Source organism: Emys orbicularis, chromosome 6 (assembly GCF_028017835.1).
Source record: "Emys orbicularis isolate rEmyOrb1 chromosome 6, rEmyOrb1.hap1, whole genome shotgun sequence".
Taxonomy (NCBI): Eukaryota; Metazoa; Chordata; order Testudines; family Emydidae; genus Emys; species Emys orbicularis.
This window is the reverse complement of record NC_088688.1, coordinates 5,156,083-5,173,296: the sequence shown is the minus strand read 5'-3', so window position 1 is coordinate 5,173,296 and position 17,214 is coordinate 5,156,083. Positions and strand designations below refer to the sequence as shown.

Here is a 17,214-nt window from a genome sequence, read left to right as displayed (position 1 = left end):
CCTTGTCAGACAAGTCTCCTGCATCCTTCCATCCCACCCCCCACTGATTCCTAGTTCCAGTCTCCTTGACCTGTCAGTCACAGACTCCCTCCTTCCCCCAAGTTCCTTGACTAACCCGTGTTCCCCCACAGCCAACTGACTCCTCCGCCCCACACAAGTTCCCAGTCCGAGTCTCCTTGCCCTGCCCATCCCAACCTTCCCTCCTCCCTGGCTCCTAGTCCCAGCCTCTCCTCCCCCGACCTCCCAGTCCAATCTCTTTGCCCAGCCAGTCTCAGTCACACAGTTTATCTTCCCCACAGTCCCAGTCTCACAAGACTCCTTGTCCCAACCTACTCCTTTCCCTCTGCCCTGTCCAGCTTGTATCCCCTGTGTATTTTAATCATGTCTTCCTTCTCCATACTGCCTCGGTGTCAAGAGAGTGGTCACTGGCAGCACAGGAGAGACAGGCTCCCTGCTTCCAGTTCCCGTGGCCAGCCCAACCCTCGTCTGGAGCAGCTGGCAGCAGCCATTAGAGGGAGAGTCCTGCTTTGCCCTTGTAATCCTGGGCTGGAGACAGCATGCTCAGCTACTATGCTCAGTCACTTTGTGGGGATGGTGCACATGGTGTCTGTTCACACACAGGAGCTGTGAGAGGCTCAAGAATGCTCACTGAGGACAAAATCTTCACAGATTTTAGTTGCTAAAATAAAAGAAATCTCTGTGATTTTTTTCAAAGACTTATAATTTGGGTGCTTTTCATTGGACAGGCAAAAGTTACACCCCTGACACCAGAGGCCAACCTCCTGACAAATTTCAAGTCCCTAGTTCAAAGCAAGAGGGCACTAGAACTTTTTAAATAAAAGGTCGACAGAACTTTTTAACATGGCCATGACAATGTACTATTCTCTAGCCTCGTTCTCAGAAATGGCTGGGCATTTCCAAAAAGGTTCAGCTTGAGGTGCACACCCAGCATGGAAAAATTCAGCCTGAATGGTTAAAGTTTGGCATGTTATAAGAAATGGAAGACAGGATCTTATAATGGAAAGTATTGGACAACCTTAATAATAGGTGGGTTCACAGACCCATCATTAATAAAGTGTTAGATTATCAAGTGTCAGCTCTCTAATTGTAAAAAACAAACCTATTTTCCTAGTGTATATATGGCCCAAGACAGGGTTACAGCACATTTCTTCTGTTCAATTTTCATGGTGTTAAGCTCTTTTGTAACTATTTCAGGGTTGTCTTTTGCTCAAGGAGCATGTTAGATGTAAGTTTGTTGCCTTTCTGCCCATAAGCCTCTGAACTGGTGATCCTAATTAAACATTGTCTGGTGTGTTGCTATATTCTAGCAATGGGTTACTTGAATCCACTAAGGTTTTTATAAAATCCAGTTCTTTGCTGTTCCTACAGACTTTTCTGCTAATCCATTTAACTGTGTACAGTAAACACTGGATGGAGTAAGGGCTTGAACTGATGTATCAAAGGAAATTGCAGAAATGTGCTACTCAGGACATTATCTGTTATTAACTCATTTAGAATCCCATGGCAAGCAAATTGCAATTTATACTGTATTTTTACATTGCTACTCGTTATGTTTTGCAGTGGTGACATATGAATAATAGTATACCAATAACAGGTAATCTTTCTCGTTTATTTTAAATAGACTGGTGCCCACCTTGACCCAAAAGTGTTCAGAAATCTCATGTGATTTCAGGGGTTCTTTTCCATTATTTCCTGTGTTTATTGCAGATTTCATACTCAGATGCCTCTTCTCACATAGCAGCATTCATGCCTGGCCTGAAAAAGACATCTCAAGCTCTGTTCTTACACTTCTCAATACTCCCATGCGCACTATGGATTACATCTAGTATTTTCAACATTATCCTGTGCAGCTTGGACACAAGGTACTTTGTACAGAATCCCATCACATGTAGCAATTTCATTTGGTGTTTTCACAAGAGAATGAGGCACCCAACTTCCATTGACTTTCAGGGAGAGTTGTTACCTGGCTCCTTTGATAATCCCATCCCTCATCTCTATAGTCCCAAAAGAGTTTTATGCTTGGAGATGCATGCACTTTTTCTGTTGTTCATACCATAGGCGCTGACTCTGTGGGTGCTCCGGGGCTGAAAAATTAGCCAAGCTCCTCTCACCCCCTGCCCCACCTCCTCCTCCCCTGAGCACACCGCGTCCTCACTCCTCTGCCTACCTCCCAGCGCTTCCTACCCGCCCACCACCAAACAGCTGTTTGGCAGCATTAGCATGCTCTGGGAGGGAGGGGGAAGAGCGAGAACATGGCGCGCTCACGGGAGGAGGCAGGGAAGAAGCAGGGCTGGGGATTTGGGGAAGGAGTTGGAATAGGGGCGGGGAGGGGGCAGAGTTGGGGCGGGGACTTTGGGGAAGGGGTTGGAATGGGGGTGGGGCAGGGGTGGAGCCTCATGGAAGGGGTGGAGTGGGGGCGGGACCAGGGGCAGAGGGGGGTCGAGCACCCACGGGAAAGAGGGAAAGTCAGCGCCTATGGTTCATACAACTAGAATGACTCTCTCTAAGTGTTCTTCTTTCTCTCCCCCTTTTGTGTCTGCTCTTCTTGCTTTATCTTAAAAAGAAACAGGATGGGACTTCAACAAGAGTAATGTAAGTGTTACCATCTAAAACTGACCCTCTTTGCCCTAATAAGGACCTTTGATATCATATAAAGGACTGTCAAGCAAGGGATGTTCACTTTAAAGTGCTCTTTACACCAAAACAAGGGGAATAGTTAAAATTAAGTTTTTACTTAACTTATTGTTTCCCCCCTTCTTTTGGAGTGCGTTTAGTAAATGGTTACAATGGTATTATGGTGTTGGTTTGTAGTGGGGTTGGGCCAGCCTTAACTTTATGCAAACCCTGGACCACAATTAGCTGTTTAATGATGTGAGAGTAAAACAAGGGTTTTAAAACACCTCATCTCCTTTGAGCCTAGGAACTCCTCTCTCAATACAAAGATCCCAGTCCCTCTGAATGTTGTGTTCCAGTTCTGGGGAGACACCTCAAAACAGTCCAGTGCCTTCCAAAGACCGTGCCCCCTGGGGGTGTCCAATCACAGGCCTGCAATCCCTCTGAATGCTGACTCTCACCTCTTCTGCATGCCGTGTCCCACTCCGAGAATCCTCTGATCTCTCTGCCCTCAGGAGAGCCACTGGGACAGCTCATCCTTCTGAATGCTGCACCCCCTGCCTGGGAGGACCCTACCCAACCCTTCTGAATGCTGCACCCTGCTTGTGGCACCCCTTGGGATAGCCTGGCTGCTGCATCCCATCCTTATGCAGATCCCATTCCCAAAGGAACATTCGGTCGCTCCAGACACTGTCCCCCCCAGGGGAGATCTCCTGCCAATCTCATCCAGCTATCCTGATTGCATTGTGGAAGAGTGAAGTAACAGAGAAGGGAGGGTGTTTGCAAAGTCATCACAGCTCAGCCTCTGTAGACTGCAAAGGTCACTCTGCAGCTCCCAATAACAGTAACTAGTTGGGTAAGTTTCCCCCACCATGGGCCCCCGACATGTCTGGCTTGTCACAGCCACAATATGTGAAAAATAGTAGTTTTTTTTAAGTGATCCTAGTTCTGGAATAAACAGTTAACTTGCCTCTGATTTGGAATGTTAGTAAAACAGAAGCTGTGGATAACAGTCCTTTATTACACTACACTTTTATTTAGTTATAAATGTAGGGAGCAATGTATTATATATGCAACTTTCCAAGGAGGATGCATATTTTGCTGTACATATATAATCTATGAGAATCTGTTGGATCAATGCTGAGGTACACCAGCCAAGGATCTGGCCCATTGTGTGTAATCTGTGGGAGCATATTCAGAACTGCCACATTCTAAAATAACTCCATAAGTGAAATTTTGGTCGATGTGAGCACATGAATTGAATGGATATTTTTATTCAGCCTGTCACCTCCTATCTAATAATAGTAAATTCATGCTAGTACTCCTTTGGAGATAGGTTAGTTTTACAGATGGAGAAATTGCAGTACATATAGGCAATGTGACTTTCCCAGGGTCACTCAGTGGCAGAGCTGAGGAGGAGAATATAGGAACCTTGACTCTCTGTCGTTGTGCATTCAGTGAGACCACTTAGCTTCAGGGGGACTATTCACATGCCTAAAACTTGCATATACACAAATCTTTTCAGGCCTGTAGTAGGTGCACTCACTGCTAGTGTTGCCTCCTAATGGCTATCCTTTCTGGTGTCAGATTCCTGACTTATATAGGCCCTGCCTGCTCCTCCCAGCTGAGCCTTTTCTAATTAAATCCCCACTTCTGCAGCTGCAGCCTGGACAGTTAATTGGTCATTGGAAGCCCTCCAAGCCTTGGGTGGGGTAGATGCCCCATCACAGAGCCCAAGAAGACAAGTTACATGAAAAGCGAGGGGAGACACAGTCAGATATTTATAATTTCATATAAATGTGCATTTCTGTTGTTATAAATAAACATAAATATCCTAATGCAACCATCACCCTAGCTTAATATTGTTTTTCCACCTCTGGCTTCTGATTCTGATATGAAACCTCACTATAACACTTTGCTATTATATCTCTACTGAGAAGTGGGGAGATACTATTGCATTTTGTGCATAGATTATATGGGATATGCAAATTTCTGGGGTTCTGCTGAATTTATAATACAAATCCTAAACCCACTGCTTTCCTTTTATATAGGATAAATCACCTTGTAAGATATTGTCTCCTTGCCAATTTCAGGCAGGAGAGGCTGCAGCCTGGCTGCTTTCCTCCTGTCTTTTTTTTTTTTTTTTTTAAACTAACACTTGCTGCAGGTCTCCCTGGAAGGCAGGGACAGACATTATTCTGGCAGTCACCATGACTGCAGTAGGGGAGAGAGACAAAAGGGCTGTTACATCGCAGTCCTGAGGGCTAGGCTGGAGAAAGTGAGTTGACACCATTGTGCCTATGTGGTATGAGGGATACATTAGCAGATCATCTGCCTTCAGAGGCAGATACACATTCTTCATTCTAGCATATCCCTTTATAGCTAGGTTTCAGAGTAGCAGCCGTGTTAGTCTGTATCCACAAAAAGAACAGTACTTGGAAATCCATCAACTTCATGAAAAAACTCGTACAGATACAGACAGACATCATCTTCCTTTCCAAATGCTCTGTATGTGTGTATATATATCTCCTCAATATATGTTCCACTCTATATGCATCCGAAGAAGTGGGCTGTAGCCCACGAAAGCTTATGCTCTAATAAATTTGTTAGTCTCTAAGGTGCCACAAGTACTCCTGTTCTTTATAGCTAGCTGTCCCTGCCTTCCAGGGAGACCTGCAGCAAGTGTTAGTTTAAAAAAAATTCAGCTAGCTATAAGGTATCTGACTGATCTCTTGTTAGAGAATCTGTATATAGACATTACACCCCACCGCTTCTTCCTTCACTCACAATTCAGATCCAATATGTGTAATCACACGCTAAACAATCTGTTCTGCTTTGTATTTAGTTGTTATACTCTGTGTACGTTTCCCAGACTTGAAGAGCTCTGTGTAAGTTTGAAAGCTTGTCTCTCTCACCAACAGAAGTTAGTCCAATAAAAGATAACCTCACCCACCTTGTATTTCTAATATAATGGGACTGACATGGCTACAGCAACACTGCATACATCCACACCCACTCAAGCTTGCAATACTTTGGCCCAAATTCTATGTGGATAGAACCTGTGCCAGGGCAGAGCCCTGCTAAAATCAGGAGTCCTATGTATGGAGCTCATTGCAGGATCAGGGCCTTAGTGATGGTTTTGACCAACTCCATCTTATTAGCAAGTCCTCTTGTTCTAGGGTATTGAAAGGATATGTGGAATATTTTGTATTGGCTATATTGCACTAATACCTGAAATGTATGAGCTTATATGTTTTTCCCTAGGTTACTTATGGAGGTGAAAATTAGAGTATTAAATGACAGAAATCCAAATTTCTAAATGTCTCTTTTGGATGGATGGTGACCACCTAACCAGGCTTGTGAGCCCTGTGTACCACCAAGCCTCAGGCTTGCATGGGATTTCTTACGCCATCAGACCTGTCTCCAGAATCTCAGGCATTTCCGTACGGCAACTTTGAAAGTGACATTGCACAGAATAGAGAAAGCAGAGATGGGTCCTGTTCAGGCAGACTGCAAAGAGGACAGTTCCTTTGCTCATGAAACCTGTTGCTGCCTAGAGTCACGTGAAGTCAGAGAATTTATTCTTTTCTTGATTTAAAAGACAGTCTTTTTTGTTCCCCTTTGGTCTTATAAAAAGAGAAAACTTGGGCAGAAGGGTGCAGGAGGAAGCGAAGAATGCCAAGGAAGCCATTTTCCACTGTAAACAGACCGACAGAAACACCTAAGAGTACGAAGAGGAGAATTATAGCCCACCTTCCCGCCCTGCACAGATGAAGGATTGTCCAGTGACTGAGGCACTAGCTGGAGACCTGGGTTTGACTCCTTGCTCTTCCACAGACTTTTTGTAAGAATCTGGTCAACATTAATTTAGAGCCCATTTTAGTCTAGGTAGTGAGAGTTTTGGGCCTATTGAGAACCCTTGTCCACAGGGGGCAAAATGAATGTTATCGAAATGAATGTGCGCTTCCCTGAATATAGGGTATCCCGAAAGGTCTCCCAGTTTCTATTCTACAGTTTTGTTTCAGAAATATTAACACAATGTTCAAAATATTGCTCTGAGGACTGTGTATAAATCGCTTAGTTTCTCTGCCTCAGTGCCCCATCTGTACAAGGGGGATCTACCTTCCAGGGGACCAGGTAGGGTGACCAGATGTCCTGATTTTATAGGGACAGTCCCGATTTTTGGGTCTTTTACTTATATAGGCTCCTATTACCCCCCACCCCCTGTTCCGATTTTTCATACTTGCTGTCTGGTCACCCTAGGACCAGGGAGGATAAACACATTACAGACTGGGAGGTGCTCAGATACTGTGGTAATGGGGGCTGTACCTTAGATCCGGAAAGAGGCATCTGAGGCACCCCTTCCTCCAGCCACAGGGTGGGGCACTAACCCCTAGCTCTGCCCTAACCCTTTTCCAGTTGTGGATCTCGACGCAGCTCCAGAGGGGTCAGTATCATCAGCCCTGATTTGCAGAAGGGGAAACTGAGGCACAGAGCGGGCAGGCCAGTGGCAGAGCTGGGACCAGAAGTCTAGGGTGTGGAGTACCGGCTGAGGGCACCATGCACTAGCCCGCAATGCCCCCCATGATCCCATGCTGGTGGGGCAGGAGGGCTGACACCTGACACACCCCGTCCACATGGGAGGGACACGGGAGAGCTCCCTCCTCAGGATGGGGTTGGGCTGGAGCTAATGGGAGGGGCCAATAGCTCACGGGGGGATGGGGGGGCGGGGAAGACATTTGCCTCCACCTCAGCGGCGCCGCCGCCTGGCAGCAGCCGGCAGCCGCCAGTGCCCCGCCCTGGGGGCGGAGCCAAATTAAAGTCCCGCCCCCGGCGCCCCATCTTCCCACCCCTATTCGAGAGGGCAGATGTCATCGCGCGTCCCCTCCTCCGATTGGCCGGCGAGGTCAGGCGTCTGGCGTGGGTACGCAGCACGTCGCCGTGGGGGATGTGAGGGGGAGCTGCGAGGTCAGAGACACAAGATGGCGTCACCCCGTCGCGGCTCTGGAGGTGGAGACGCCGCTCGGGCTTCCTAGGGGAGGGGCGAGGCTGAGAGCTACAACCGGAGCCGTCAGCGGAACCGGGGGCGCTGCTCAGGTGAGTGCGGGGCCCTGGGAAGTTCCGTGTCCCCCCGATCTTGAGAGGGGAGCCTCTGTTTCCCCCAGCTCGCCTCCCCCCTCCGCCTCCTCAGCGGGGAGCCTCTCTTCCTCCCGCCCGCCCGCCTCCCCCCTCCGATCCTCAGCGGGGAGCCTCTCTTCCCCCCAGATCGCCTTCCTTCCCTCCTCCCGATCCTGAGCTGTTCACCCCCTCCCGCCCGCCACCCCCCCGATCCTCAGCGGGGAGCCTCTCTTCCCTCCTCCCGCCGATCCTGAGAGGGGAGCCTCGCTTCCCCCCAGATCGCCTTCCTTCCCTCCTCCCGATCCTGAGCTGTTCCCCCCGCCCGCCCCCCCCCGATCCTGAGCGGGGAGCCTCTGTTCCCCCCCCCCCCCGATCCTGAGCGGGGAGCCTCTGTTCCCCCCCCCCCGATCCTGAGCGGGGAGCCTCTGTTCCCCCCCCCCCCGATCCTGAGCGGGGAGCCTCTGTTCCCCCCCCCCCCCGATCCTGAGCGGGGAGCCTCTGTTCCCCCCCCCCCCCGATCCTGAGCGGGGAGCCTCTGTTCCCCCCCCCCCCCCGATCCTGAGCGGGGAGCCTCTGTTCCCCCCCCCCCCGATCCTGAGCGGGGAGCCTCTGTTCCCCCCCCCGATCCTGAGCGGGGAGCCTCTGTTCCCCCCCCCCCCGATCCTGAGCGGGGAGCCTCTGTTCCCCCCCCCCCCCGATCCTGAGCGGGGAGCCTCTGTTCCCCCCCCCCCCCCCCGATCCTGAGCGGGGAGCCTCTGTTCCCCCCCCCCCCCCCGATCCTGAGCGGGGAGCCTCTGTTCCCCCCCCCCCCCCCGATCCTGAGCGGGGAGCCTCTGTTCCCCCCCCCCCGATCCTGAGCGGGGAGCCTCTGTTCCCCCCCCCCCCGATCCTGAGCGGGGAGCCTCTGTTCCCCCCCCCCCCGATCCTGAGCGGGGAGCCTCTGTTCCCCCCCCCCCCCCCGATCCTGAGCGGGGAGCCTCTGTTCCCCCCCCCCCCCCGATCCTGAGCGGGGAGCCTCTGTTCCCCCCCCCCCGATCCTGAGCGGGGAGCCTCTGTTCCCCCCCCCGATCCTGAGCGGGGAGCCTCTGTTCCCCCCCCCCCCCGATCCTGAGCGGGGAGCCTCTGTTCCCCCCCCCCCCGATCCTGAGCGGGGAGCCTCTGTTCCCCCCCCCCCCGATCCTGAGCGGGGAGCCTCTGTTCCCCCCCCCCCGATCCTGAGCGGGGAGCCTCTGTTCCCCCCCCCCCCCCGATCCTGAGCGGGGAGCCTCTGTTCCCCCCCCCCCCCGATCCTGAGCGGGGAGCCTCTGTTCCCCCCCCCCCCGATCCTGAGCGGGGAGCCTCTGTTCCCCCCCCCCCCCGATCCTGAGCGGGGAGCCTCTGTTCCCCCCCCCCATCGCCTTCCTTTCCTCCCCCCGATCCTGAGCTGTTTCCCCCCTCCTGCCCGCCCCCCCCATCCTGACTGGGGAGCCTCTGTGCCACCAGATCTCCCGGCCCCTGATCCTCAGTGGAGAGCCTCTGTTCCCCCCCATTCTCCTCATGCACCCCACATCTCTTCTATATCTAGAGTGCAAGGCGTCTTTTACTCCCCTACTTCCCCTGCACGCTGACTCCTTCTCCCTATCTTGAGCAGGGTCTTGTTAGCCCTCCCATGCAGCCCAGGTTCTCTTTGTGGGGAGCCTCTTCTATTTTTCCTTACTACACATACCTATCTATACCAGATGCAGCCCCCTCACGGCTTTAGTAGGGAGTATGAGTTATGCACACATCCTCCTATTTCTCTCCCCCCATAATGCTGGGGACTGATTTCCCCTCTTGGCAGACAGTGAGGGCCCTGATGGTCCTCTGCTGGGGAAGGGAAGGATTTATTTCTTCCTCCCCTGTCGAAGGCACACTTTTGGCTCTCAATGGCTACCACACTTTCCAACTGTGCATGGCTGGGGGGGACCCTTCTCCACTTCCACTCCTTTGTTTTCAAGCCTGCTGCCATTTTCTCTGCCCTGGTCTTCCAGGGTGGACTGCAGGTAGGCACTCACCTTGTTGATTTGTTGGACTCTCCCAGTGCTGACACAGTTGAGTGTAGTCAAGTGAAACTTCCTTTTCCTGAGTCACAGTTGCTTCACCCAGTGTGAGTTGCTTCCCTAATCACAGGTTTTTCTTTACTCTGCCTAGCAGAAGGCTCTTAATGTCCTTGAGGCACTTCAGCTAAAGGAGGCTGCAATGTAAGGCCGAGAACAGTATTGTCTCCATCTGTTGTTCAGCTGTGAATTGATGAACGATACCTAGGTGCTGACTGCCACCTTTAAAATCTTTATGGTTATTAGAGCAATTGGGTTAGCTGGCCCGGACCAAGCTCCTAAATGGCAATCTGTGCCCTGGTGAGCTCACAATCTAAGTTTGTAACAAGACATAGCAGGTGGATGGAACAGACAAATTGGGTGATAGAGAAAAGCAACATTAAAACAGGTGCGTGTATTACAAAATAGGCAGTATACCTGGCTTGTCCACTGCTTAGCCGTTTTCAGATGGTAATGGTCTCTAGGCATCATAGCAGAGATGAGTCTTATGGAGGGATTGGAAGGAGGATAAGGTGATAGCTATATGGATTTTGATGGGCATTTTTCCCCTTTTGGAAGGAGTTGAATGGGAGGTGTTGGTGAGAGTTGGGTGATCTGTATTTAAATGTTGTCTTCCATGTCAAACCTTAAGTTTCAGGATTTCTGGTAATTGCTTTTGAAAGTACCGTGTGGTGCACTTATTTATGAAAAATTGTTACCTCACATAAATGACAAGTAAACACACAACTAAATACGTTTAATTCTATAGGTCTCCTAAGTGAGGATCTCAGACCATTTATGTCTGCTAACTAAACCTTGCAAAAATCATCCCACGTTATAGGTAATGCCCCTTTGGTACAGATGGGTAAACAGACACAGAAGTTAAGACAAACAGAGCAACAAAACCTAGTTCTCCTGACTCTCCGTCCTGGATTGGGTATAAAAATTGCACCCAAAGTTTAAATGGCATTTCTCTTGTGCTGTATTTCATAGCTAACAAGTGAATATTGCCAAAAGTAAAAAAAACCTGTCAGGAATCCCAAAGTTGAGGATTTGTTTAAAAGATGTCTAATTAATATAAACATTTGGCAGGGTTTTAAAGTTCTAATGGTATTGTTTTTTGTTTGGATGTAAACATTTCTTTGTGATATTTATAATCAGCATTTTGCTGATTCATATGTCCTAAAGTGAAAGTGACTAGAAACAAAAGTGAAAGTGTCCAGACTTAATAACATCTGAACTCAGTGAAGCACAAAAAATAAACAAAGGAGAAAATTGAAAGGTCCTGTGTTTTCCCCCCCCTCCCCCCGCCCCCAGAAATTTCAGGTAATGTTACTAACACAGATAAATAAATAATCTATCAGTTTTCCTTTTAATAGGAGATTAAATTAGATTTGATATATTAAATTGAAACTATTAAAAAAATTTGAATTGCATACTATTAAGGTACTCAAACTTTTTTCCTTAAAAGAAAACTATGATCTTGTAGCTGGAGGGATAGAAAAATCTTACTGGATTTTTAGAAACTGTGATTGTGCCTTTAAAGACCTTGTGGAAGAAGACATAATTAGAGCTTGTCAGGAATAGTTTTCCATAAAAAAACGCCAGTTCATCAAAACCAGAACTTTTTCTGGGAATGTACTAGTTTCAGCAAAAGTTTTGTTGGGAAAAGTTTTTTAGGTCCACAGTGGAATTTCTGGTCAAACCGAGAGTGAGAAAATGAAGAATAGATTATAGTCCAGTGGTTAGTATACTTACCTGGGATGTGGGAAACCTGGGTTCAAGCTCCTTACTCCTATGTATATTTATTTATACAAAGTGGGACATTTTCAACAGGAGATTGAGACTCATCTGGGATATATAGAAGAATGGCAGAGTGGGGACTTGACCCTCGGTCTCCCATATCCCAGAGAAGTGCCCCAACCACCAGGCCGTTGGCTGTTCTGAGGTGGGTCTCTGTTTTGCTCTGTTTTTTGTGGAGAAACGTTTGTTTTGTTCCAAGGAGGAACAGGAAAAAATTGAAATCTCAAAATCTTCATGGGATGGGAAAACTGTGTTTGGCCCAGCTCTAGTCATACTCATCCAAGATATGGTGCTGAAAGGGCTTGCTGTTAATCCAAGAGGTAGAGTTTGTAGCTGGGAACATAGGAATTACCATACTGGACCAGATCCAAGTCCCTCTAGTCTAGTATCCTGTCCACCAGATAATTTAGAGGCAGGTGCAAGACCCCGACAGTAGGCAGATGAAGTAATCTGCCCCCACAATAGGTCTCATTCTGATCTCTAATGGTTAGAGAATGACTTAAATTCTGAAGCGCAAGGTTAATATCTTTCACAAAATTTATCATTAATTATAACTCTTGATAGTCCTATAATATCCAGTCCTCTTTCGAATCTTAAGCTCTTGGCCTCAACAATTTCCTGTGGCAGTGAGTTCCAGAGTCACTTAAACTACACATGGGGCGGGGGGTGCGGGGGAGACATGTTTTGCAAAATAATATTTCCTTATCAGGTTTTAATTCCTCATCTTTTTAATTGAGTTGATTGTTCCTTTGTGCTATGAGTAGTCTCGGAAGGATTAGATTCTTACTGGTAATTATTGGTAAACATCAATTTGTCTGTATGCACATAAACTAATGAAAAATGTTTTTATTGACCATCAAAATTTACAGATAAAGTAAGAAAAATGGTGCTTGAGAACTTAGAGTTTGATTTAAGGATACTGAGTTTGTATTTTTTGACATATGATATTGACCTTAGTGTTTTAATAGTTATAAAGTTTTAACTTTTTGGATCTCAGCATCTACTGTCATTACGTTTTTGTGCAACCCCCTCCATTCTCTGTTTTCCCCCATAGTTTCTTACAACTGTGAACATTTAAATTGATAAAAATATAAAGGAATGCTTTAAAAATAAGAATCAATATCTGTCAATTATAATAAAAATCAAACTCTGCCAAGCCTAGTTATGAGACAAGGAGAACAGAGCCTTGCAAATTTCCTTTTCTAGCCCATTCATCATTTTATATACATTTATCGTGTCCTCCCTTTTTCATTGTTTGTTAGGTAAACGGTCCCTGTCTTATGACCTCTTCAGATGAGTTTCCATGGCCTTGACTATCTGATACTGTTTGACAGGGTCCCTGACCTAAAGATCTTAGTCTTGTTAAGACACAGACAGAACAATTCAACCCAGTATGTGTGATGTGTTAGAGAATTTCTGGAGGGATCATAATAGAAAAGCTCTGTGAAAAACGTATTTAAGGAGAGATTTGTAGGAAAAGGGGGGGGGGGTTACTTGAGAACAATAAAAGAGCTGTTTTGCTTTACAAGAGCTTCTCTGCGTCATGACAGAACCATTTGGTTTCTCGTCCCTTTGCTTTATATTTACCTATCCCTGATGCCCTAGAAAGGAAAAACTATTGGTTTTACGGAGCATGCTCTGTAATCTACCTCTGGGATTGCAGTTGATTGATACAAACTTGAGCACACATTACCTCCATGTTAATCAGCGAGGTGGCTAATCCTCTATGGTATGTTGCATTGCTTAGTGCCAAGGTCCTTTGATATGGTCTGAGTATGCAGTGTCTGAGTCTGTAGTAAAAAGAACAAGGAGTACTTGTGGCACATTAGAGACTAACAAATTTATTTGAGTATAAGCTTTTGTGGGCTAAAGCCCACTTCATCAGATGCATGCAGTGGAAAACACAGTTGGAAGATTATCTATACATCTCTACCCTGATATAATGCTGTCCTCGGGAGCCAAAAAATCTTACCGCGTTATAGGTGAAACCGTGTTATATCGAACTTGCTTTGATCCACCGGAGTGTGCAGCCCCGCCCCCCTGGAGCGCTGCTTTACCGCGACCGCGTTATATCCAAATTCTTGTTATATCGGGTCGTGTTATATGGGGGAGAGGTGTGTGTGTGTGTGTATATATACACACACAGAGAACATGAAAAAATGGGTGTTGCCATACCAACTATAATGAGACTAATTGATTAAGGTGGGCTATTCTCATCAGGAGAAAAAAAAACTTTTCCAGTGATAATCAGGATGGCCCATTTCAAACAGTTGACAAGAAGGTGTGAGTAACAGTAGGGGGGAAATTAACATGGGGAAATAGTTTTTAATTTGTGTAAAGTATCAGAGGGGTAGCCATGTTAGTCTGGATCTGTAAAAAGCGACAAAGAGTCCTATGGCTCCTTATAGACTAACGGACGTATTGGAGCATAAGCTTTCGTGGGTGAATACGCATGCGTCTGTTGCAGTGGGTATTCACCCACAAAAGCTTATTCTCCAATACGTCTGTTAGTATATAAGGTGCCATAGGACTCTTTGTCGCTTAGTTTGTGTAATGACTCATCCACTCCCAGTCTATTCAAGTCTAATTTAATGGTGTCCAGTTCGCAAATTAATTCTAGTTCTGCAATTTCTCGTTGGAGTCTGTTTTTGAAGGTTTTTTTGTTGAATAATTGCGACTTTTAGGTCTGTAATTGAGTAACCAGGGAGGTTGAAGTGTTCTTCGACTGGCATTCTTGAGACAAGAGGGTCTGTTCAGAAAAGCCAGTGTCGGTTGTGTTTTGCCTCTTTAAAGTAGGAGAGATCAGATTTGAGTTGTTCTAAATCTTTGCTTCTGTTGGGTATTTCCATCAATGCTAGATTATCTGAGAGAGCCTATTTTCCATGAGCTATGTGAGTTTTAAAAGGACTGCCTTTACACTCTGTAAGTTGAGTTGAGTCTGCTGTTTTCCTTAAAGAAGCTGCAGGCTTTATTCAGGATCCTTAAACTTGTGGTATACGTATAAAATACAGGAGTCTTGAAATGCTGTGTTGCATCAGCTGCTTTATGATTAGGGTTAGAACAGAAATTTGTGACTAATGCCGTACATTTTTAGCTGCCCTATCAGCAACTCTGACATCATAGGAGTAATAGTTTAACTGGGAAGATCAATAGCTTAGGAGGATATGACTCGCACCCCTGAAGTCATCATTGCTTCTGCTGTTAGAAAACAGGCTGAACATGAACTTGACTTAAAAAGCTATTTGGCTGGTGGTACTGGATAGTTCAGAGGTTGGTAATGGGATCGGGAGCTTTTAACTGCTGGTTAAAGTCCAACCTATGTTTATAGGCACCTGAATTCATTCCATACGATGTTTGCAGTGCTGTAGCCATATTGGTCCCAGGATATTAGAGAGACAAGGTGGGTGAGGTAATATCTTTTATTGGACCAGCTTCGGTTGGTGACAGACACAAGCTTTTAAGTTAAACCGTGCTCTTCTTCAAGTCTCTGAAGAAGAGGAGCACGGTTTAATTTAAAAGTCTCTGAAGAAGAGCTCTGTGTAGCTCAAAAACGTGTCTCTCTCACCAACAGAAGTAGGTCCATTAAAAACTATTACCTCACCCACCTTGCCTTCTCATACAATGGCTGTCTGGTAGCCTGTGTGAAGTCAGTTTGGTTAAGTCCAGTCTGAATGGACAGATGTGTACACACACACACACCATTTCTACAGTTGGCCCTACTTACTGATAATCTCAAGAGGCCACAGATTGAAATGGCTATGGAGACTTGGGTCTGGTCTGCACTTCAGAGTTAGTTCGTTGCAAGGCAGCTTACATCAACCTAATTATGGAAGTGTCTATGCTTAAATTTTGCTCATGCCAGCGTAACTGCCCCACTAGCCTACTTAATAACCCCACCTCCATGAGTAACGTAGAGTCAAGGTCGATGTAATTAGGTCAATGCAGTGTCAGTGTAGACACTCCGTTGCTTAAGTCGACTGTTACTGGCTTTCAGGAGCCATCCCACAATGCTCCACTGTAGCGAGCGAAGACTCACTGGCACGGCGCCTCCTGCTGGTCGTCTTGGGAATTAGCTCTCCAGCGTATGGAGTGCCCTCTGCAGGCCGGTGTCTCGCCTGCCACCGGCCCCGTGTCCCTCCCAGACCCCAGTGCCCTTTACCTCAGGATTCTGCCCCAGCAGTACCCCCACTCTCTGGGTCTCCCCTCCGAGGGGAACCCTCTAAACCCACCTTGCCTCAATGGCTACTGCCAGTCATCATCTAGCCCCCGCTCACTGGGGCAGACTGCAGTCTGTAATGGCTGCTCATCATTGGTGAGGGGTTAGGACCAGCTGCCACTGCCTAAGCCCGGGCTGCAGCCTCTGCAACCCCAGTACCTGTTTTGGCCTTTTAGCGAAGCCCACAGCCTGGATGGAGCTCCCCAGCCCTGCTCCGTTCCATGTACCCTGAGCTCCCAGGCAGCCAGGTCCTTCTCCCTCCAAGACTGGAGAGAGACTCCTCCAGCTTCTGGCCCACAGCCCTTTTATCAGGGCCAGCTGGGCCCTAATTGAGCTGGCCACAGCTCTGGCTGCTACTCCAATCAGCCTAGCTTGGCTGTTTTAACCCCTGTTCTCCAGGAGTGGGGGAGTTGCCCCACTACACCCACCCTGACAGTACAATCGATACAAGCGCTCGTGGTGAGGATGCGCACCACTGACACACGGAGCTAAGTGTAGACATGCACAAATGATGTAATTACTGTATGCCGACATAAGTTAGATTGACTGACTTTTGTAGTGTAGCTATGGCCTTAACCTTCTTCCATCCATTCCTGGCTCAGGAAGTGATGCTTCTAGATGTGGAGGCACATTGGCATGGCAGTGCCTATGTTACGCCTGTTCTAGGGACAGAGCACAGGATTCTTAGGCTTTCAGTTTGGCATGTTTCACCGACACTAAACTCCTTAAAATAAAAATATCTTAATAAAATCTTAGACTTCTTGTTAAGCACCATGTAAAAGAATCCTATATATGACTTGGGATTTAGGTTTCCTTTCACTCTAGCAGAACAACTGGGTGCTACCTGGATATCATGAATTTTGTTGTCATGCACTACATTATAGTTCTGTACAAAGACAAGCTGAAATGGAAGTATAGTTTAGTATAATATGTACAATTTAGTAGAGATGGGAATTTGTGAGAATGAGAAAATTACCTTTAATGGAACACATTGAGTTGATTGTGTGGAAAATGGATCCGATTGTGCTGTGCTTATGCAACCTAGGAAAAGAGTATCTGGCATCTTAGTTTCTAATTAAGCATTAGAGCACTGACTTTGAACCTGGGTCTCCCACATCCTGCTCCGTGCTCTGCTGTGGACTTCCTGTGTGCCCTGGGCAAATTATCTAGCCTCTTTGTGCTTCAGTTCCCAATCTGTAAAATGGGCATAATAATGCTTCCCTACCTCACAGGGGTGTTGGGAGGATAAATACATTAAAGACTGTGAAGTGCTTTGAGATCTACTGATGAAAAGTGCTATATAAGAAATAGACATTACTATTATTCATTATTACTAAACAAAAATACAGTAGGACCTCAGTTACAAACACCTCGGGAATGGAGGTTGTT

At 47.1% G+C, this 17,214-nt stretch overlaps 1 protein-coding gene across 4 annotated transcripts in view; it reads left to right on the top strand.

The window, feature by feature from the left end:
• Positions 1-7,592: 7,592 nt before the first annotated feature.
• The window catches only part of UBAP1 (ubiquitin associated protein 1), a 59,289-nt gene continuing 49,667 nt past the window's right edge, over positions 7,593-17,214 (top strand). For 2 of the 4 annotated variants that reach the window (XM_065405876.1, XM_065405874.1), the window contains exons 1-2: positions 7,593-7,731; positions 11,643-11,754. The gene's annotated coding sequence lies outside the window, so the exon portion shown is untranslated. The remainder of the gene's footprint in view (positions 7,732-11,642; positions 11,755-17,214) is intronic. The other 2 variants (XM_065405873.1, XM_065405875.1) reach the window with 1 other exon arrangement.